Here is a 6,666-nt window from a genome sequence, read left to right as displayed (position 1 = left end):
TATGTTATGGGATCTTGGGCAAATCATCTTCCGTTCCATACTGACCCAAGCCAATTTGCTCATTTATTAATTACATTATATTAATAAACTATTAATTATTGAGTGGGTTTATATTTTGGTTGTTGTTATTGCAAAGGTAGAGGGGCAGAAATCAGTAGCCTCCCACAGTAAGAGATGGACTACATGTTCCTTTCTCAAATCTTACCACCAACTGGTGTGTTATAATGAAAGCAAGTCTTGGACTGAAATCTGCTACTTGCTCAAATATTTATTAACAAGCAAGCAAAACCAGTCATACAACTTGTTAGCTCAATGAAGTCATAGCTCCTGACCTTTATAAACACTTGGCATGAAAGGTTTACTTTAAGTAAATAAGACAATATTCTAGGAGCAGAGTTTATCTAAACCTGCTAGTCAGAATCAGGTAACAGAATCCCCCACCAAATGGGAAGAAAATAATTGAGTAAGTCCTAGGCCATAACATCACTCTAAAAGAACCTAGTTGTTGGGGGCACTAGATCCTTATATCTTGGTTAGGGAAGGTTGAGAATGCTTGTACAATATGATACTATTGCCCAAATCACATATCTTGATGCCACACATTTCACTGATGAAAAACTGTATCTAACATCTAACCATATTTAACAGCTTTCTAGTGGTGATTGGAGATAAAAATAGTTGACCTCTTATAACTGCTATTGGAATGCAGACTATTGATTAGAATTTCACAGATACTAACCACTCCTAAAGTGTATTTCTTATTAGGATACTCCATTGTTAATAGCTTCCAAGGTTTACCCTAAAACTAGTTAATACACATGCATATCAAAGTTTCTAATCTGAAATATTTTAACACCTATTAACATATAATATATTTTATGTTAAATAACATAAATTTATTATTAAATTAAATAACATATAAAATATATGATTCAATTATATTACATAATATCATATTATAAGTCAATTACAAACATAACACCTTCTCTAGGGTTCATTTTATTGACATGAAGAGATAAGATGAACTGACTTCTAAAGTTTCTTCTATGATTCTATAAATGGAATTTAATGCAGTTGGAAGGATCTGGGTTAGGATTAAGAAAAGACTTATTGATAATTGGTAGAGGGTCATCATCATGAAACCTCTTTTCTAGAACATTGTCATGTTTCCTTCAAAGGATTTATTTTTCTAAAATTGAAGCTTTTCTCCTTAGCTCTCAACCACACCTGTCATCTTTAAACTGCACCCCTCACCCAGTAATAAGCTTTTTAAAATTGAGGTATAGTTGTGGTGCCTTGGTGGCTCAGTCGGTTAAGTGTCCAACTCTTGATTTTGGCTCAGGTCACAATCTCATGGTTTATGGGATTGAGCCCCGTGTCAGCCTCTGTGCTGACAGCAAGAAGCCTGCTTGGGATTCTCTCCCTCCCTCTCTTTCTGCCTCCCCCACCCCCCGCTTTCTGCCCCCACTCATGTTCTCTCTCTCTCCCTCTCAAAATAAATATTTAAAAAATTTGTGGTATAGGGGTGTCTGGGTGGCTCAGTTGGTTAAGAGTCCAGCTCTTGGTTTTGGCTCAGGTCATGACCTCATGGTTTCATGGTTTTGAGCCCTGTGTAGGGCTCTCTGCTGACAGTGTGAAGTCTGCTTGGGATTCTCTCTCTCCCTCTCTCTCTGCTCCTCCCCAGCTTGCACTGTCGCTGTCCTTGTCTCTCTCAAAAAGAGAAAAAAAACTTTATTTATTTATTTTTTTAATGTTTTATTTATTTTTAGGAGAGAGAGAGAGACAGCGTGAGCAGGGGAGGGTCAGAGAGAGAGGGAGTCACAGGCTGAAACAGGCTCCAGGCTCTGAGCTGGCAGTCAGCACAGAGCCCGACGCGGGGCTCGAACCCACGAACCGCGAGATCATGACCTAAGCGAAAGTCGGACGCTTAACCAACTAAGCCACCCAGGCGCCCCGAGAAAAAAAAACTTTAAAAAATTTGTGGTATAATTGACATATAACATACTAGTTTCAGGTATACAGTGTTATGATTCAATATTTGTATGCTGTTGAGCTTTGAACAATATGAGTTTGAACTGTGTGGGTCTACCTATATGCACATTTTTTTACAGTAAAGTACTGTAGATGTATCTCTCTTATGATTCTCTCTTTTTTTTTTTTTAACTTTTTAAATGTTTTATTTATTTCTGAGAGAGAGACACACACAGAGTGAGCAGTGGAGGGTCAGAGAGAGGGGGAGGTACAGAATCTGAAACAGGCTCCAGGCTCTGAGCTAGCTGTCAGCACAGAGCCCGACACGGGGCTCAAACCCATGCGTAACTAACTGAGTCACCCAGCTGCCCCTGTGGTGAGAACTTTTAAGAGCTACTCTCTTGGGGCACCTGGGTGGCTCAGTCGGTCGAGAATCTGACTTCGGCTCAGGTCATGATCTCGTGAGTTTGAGTCCCACATTGGCTCTCTACTGTCAGCCTGTCAGCACAGAGCCTGCTTCAGATCTGTCCCCCTCTCTCTGCCCGTCCCCTGCTTCCCTGCTTACAATCCCCCCCCCAAAATAAATATTACAAATATAGATCTACCCTCTCAACAACTTTCTTATATGCAATACAGTATTATCAACTATACTCACTGTGATGCACATTACATTCCCAAGACTTATTTATTTTATAACTGGAAGTTTGTGCCTTTTAACTCCCTTCACCCATTTCAAACACCCTCTACTCTTTCTCCCCCACGTTGGGCAAATACCCATCTGTTTCCTGAACCTATGAAATCTATGAACTTCGTTTTTAGATTTAGACCTCCCATAAAAATGAGGTCATATCTTGTTTATTTTTCTCTGTCTGACTTTTTTTTCTTAGCATTATGTCCTGAAGGTCCACCCATGTTGTTGCAGATGGCAACACTTTATTCTTTTTTATGGCCAAATGATATCCCATTGCTGGGGGTGCACATATCTTTTCAAGTTAGTGTTTTCATCTTCTTCAGATAAATACTCAGAAGTGGAATGACTGGATCATATGGTAGTTCTATTTTTAATTTTTTGAGGAAGTGGCTGCAACAACAGTGCACAAAGCTTCCCTTTTTTTCTCCACATCTTCACAAACACTTGTTATTTCATAAAAGAAATCTTTTTGTCTTTTTGATAATAATCATTTTAACAGGGGAGATGTGCTATCTGATTGTGGTTTGCTTGGCATTTCCCTGATGAGTAGTGATCTTGAGTATCTTTTCATGTACCTGTTGGTGGTCATCTGTATGCCTTCTTTGGAAGAATTTCAGTTCAGATTCTCTGCTCACTTTTTTAAAAATTAAAATTAAAATTTATTTTTAAAGTAATCTCTCTACCCAAGGTGGGGGTGGAACTCACAACCTGGAGATCAAGGGTCACATGTTCTACCGACTGAGCCAGCCAGGCACAACTCTCTGCTCATTTTTTTTAAATGTCTTTTTTTTTTTTTGAGGGGGGTGACTTTTTTATTATTCATTTTTTTAAACTTTACATCCAAGTTAGTTAGCATATAGTGCAATAATGATTTCAGGAGTAGAATCCAGAGATTCATCCCCTACATATAACACCAAGTGCTTATCCCAACAAGTGTCTTCCTGAATGCCCCTTGCCCATTTAGCCCATCCCCCCACCCACAAGTCCTCCAACAACCCTCAGTTTGTTTTCTATATTTAAGAGTCTCTTATGTTTTGTCCCCCTCCCTATTTTTATGTTATTTTTGCTTCCCTTCCTTTATGTCAATCTGTTTTATATCTTAAATTCCACATATGAGTGAAGTCATATGGTATTTGTCTTTCTCTGACTGACTTATTTCACTTAGCATAATACCTTCTAGTTCCATCCACATGGTTGCAAATGGCAAGATTTCATCCTTTTTGATTGTCCAGTAATACGCCATTGTGTGTGTGTGTGTGTGTGTATACATATATATATCTCACATCTTTTTTATCCATTTATCTGTCAATGAACATTTGGGCTCTTTCCATGCTTTGGCTATCGCCGATAGCACTGCTTTAAACATTGGGGTGCGTGTGCCCCTTCGAAACAGCACATCTGTATCCCTTGGATAAATACATAGTAGTGCTATTGCTGGGTCGTAGGTAGTTCTATTTTTAACCCATTGAGCCACCCAGGCACCCCAAGGGCAGTTATTTTTAATTTTTGGAGGAACCTCCATACTGTTTTCCGGAGTGGCTGCACCAGTTTGCATTCCAACTTCTCTGCTCATTTTTAAATCAAGTTGTTTTGTTTTTACATTGAGTTGTATCAGTTATTTATTATATATTTGGGATATTAACCCCTTATAGATATGTGATTTGCAAATATTTTCTCCCATTCAGTAGTTTGCCTTTTCATTTTGTTGATGGTTTCCTTGGCTGTGCAGAAGCTTTTTGGTTTGATATCATCCCACTTCTTTGTTTTTTCTTTTGTTGCCTTTGGTTTTTGGTGTCAGATCCAAAAAATCATCACCAGAAAACAATTTTAAAGAGAGTTTACTGCCTATATTTTCTCCTAGGAGTTTTATGGTTTCTTATATTCCAGTCTTTGATCCATTTTGAGTTAATTTTTGTGTGTGGTATAAGATACGAGTCCAGTTTCATTCTTCTCATGTGGCTGTCCAGTTTTCCTCACACTATTTATTTATTTAAAAAAATTTAAATACAGGGGCTCCTGGGTGGCTCAGTCGGTTAAGCGTCCGACTTCAGCTCAGGTCATGATCTCATGATTTGGGAGTTCGAGCCCCGCGTCAGGCTCTGTGCTGACAGCTCAGAGCCTGGAGCCTACTTCAGATTCTGTGTCTCCTCTCTCTCTGACCCTCCTCTGCTCACACTGTCTCCCTCTCTCTCTCTCTCAGAAATAAATAAAAATTTTTTAAATTTTTTAAAAATAAAAAAATTTAAATCCTAATACTATTTATTAAAGAGATGTCCTTTCCTGTTATTATATCTTTGGCTCCTTTGTTGTAAATTAATTGGTCATATATTCACAGGTTTCTTTCTTTTTAACTTTTTTTTTTTAACATAAGCTCTATACCCAACCCCAATGGGGTTGAGCTTACAATCCCAAGATCAAGAGTCACATACTCTACTGACTGAGCCAGCCAAGCGCCCCATTTATAGGTTTATTTCGGAGCTCTCTATCCTGTTACATTCATCTATGTGTCTGTTTTATGCCAATACTACACTGTTTTGATTATGATAACTTTACAAAATAGTTTGAAACCAGGGAGTATGATGCTTACAGCTTTGTTCTTTCTCAAGATTGCTTTGGTTATTTAGGGTCTACTCTCTAACCCTTTATCATCCTTTATTTCTCTTCTGGAATGTTTATCACTCACATTATATACTTATTTATTATCTATCTTCTTCTACAAGAATATAGCCCCTGGAACAGCAGAAACTTTCTTTAAAATTGTATCTTCTATGTCTGGCCCCTGGAGATCAGGAGGTAAGAGCTTGTTTGAATTATCTGTTGCTGTATTACAAACCCTACTAAAATGTAGTGGCACGTTTATTTGCTCATAATTCTGTAATTTGGCTAGGCTTAGTTAATCATTTCTTTTCTTGGTGTCATCTTTGGTTATTCATATGGTTGCATTCATCTAGTGGCTCGATAGGGCTGTGTGGTCCAAGATGGTCAAGTCTAGCAGTTAACTATTGGCTGAAGTGCCTTGATTCTCCTCTCTTTGGCCCATACAACAAGATACTTTGGGTTTCTTAAATAGTAGCCATGGTATTCTAACATAATGATAGTAAAAGCTGCAAAGCTCCTTAAAGATTAGCCTCAGAAGCTATATATACAATGTTACTTTCACTATATTTTGTTTATCACTGCATGTAACAAGGACAGCCCAGATAAGAGACCTGAGAATTAGATGGGAAAGGATACAAAGAGCTCTGATTATTCTAGCAATGCATCACAATGCTCAATAAAGGTTTGTGAAGTGAATGAGCAACTGTCTAAGTTCCATGTTGCATATTCAAGGTCGGCTGTGATTCCACTTCCCAGAGCACAGATTTCATATCTTTCCCATAGCGCTCATCACAATCTGCTCTGTAATTTATTTGTTTGTGTGTGCGTGGTTTATTCCTGTATATTCTGTGTATCTAGCAGGTAGTCAGGCTCCAAAAAGACACTCTGTAGATCCTTCTCAAGGATTGCTGAATTTAATTTAGCAATCTCGACATTCTATTCCCTACCTTCTACTGCATCATTATGAAGTCACTGGTTAAACAATTCTCTTAAAATTTTACCATCATTCCTGTCTCAATGCTGTTACCCATTCCATCTTCCCTGCCTAAAATACACTCCTTTGGTGTGCCTGGCTGGCTTAGTCAGTGGAGCATGAGACCTTTGATCTCAGGATTATTAAGTTCGAGCCCCACATCTGTAGACATTATGTAAAAATAAAATCTCGGGGGCACCTGGGTGGCTCAGTTGGTTGAATGATGGACTTTGGCTCAGGCCATGATCTCATGGTCCATGGGTTCCAGCCCCATGTTGGGCTCTATGGTGACAGCTTGGAGCCTGGAGCCTGCTTCAGATTCTGTGACTCTCCCTTGCTCATGCTCTCTCTCTCAAAAATAAATAAACATAAAATTTTTAAAAATAAAACCTTAAAAAAAATACCCAAACTCTCCATCTTCCGCTATGTTTAT

This window comes from Hyaena hyaena, unplaced genomic scaffold (assembly GCF_003009895.1).
Source record: "Hyaena hyaena isolate Hyena2069 unplaced genomic scaffold, ASM300989v1 scaffold_397, whole genome shotgun sequence".
Lineage (NCBI taxonomy): Eukaryota > Metazoa > Chordata > Mammalia > Carnivora > Hyaenidae > Hyaena > Hyaena hyaena.
Note: the sequence above shows the minus strand (reverse complement) of the source record.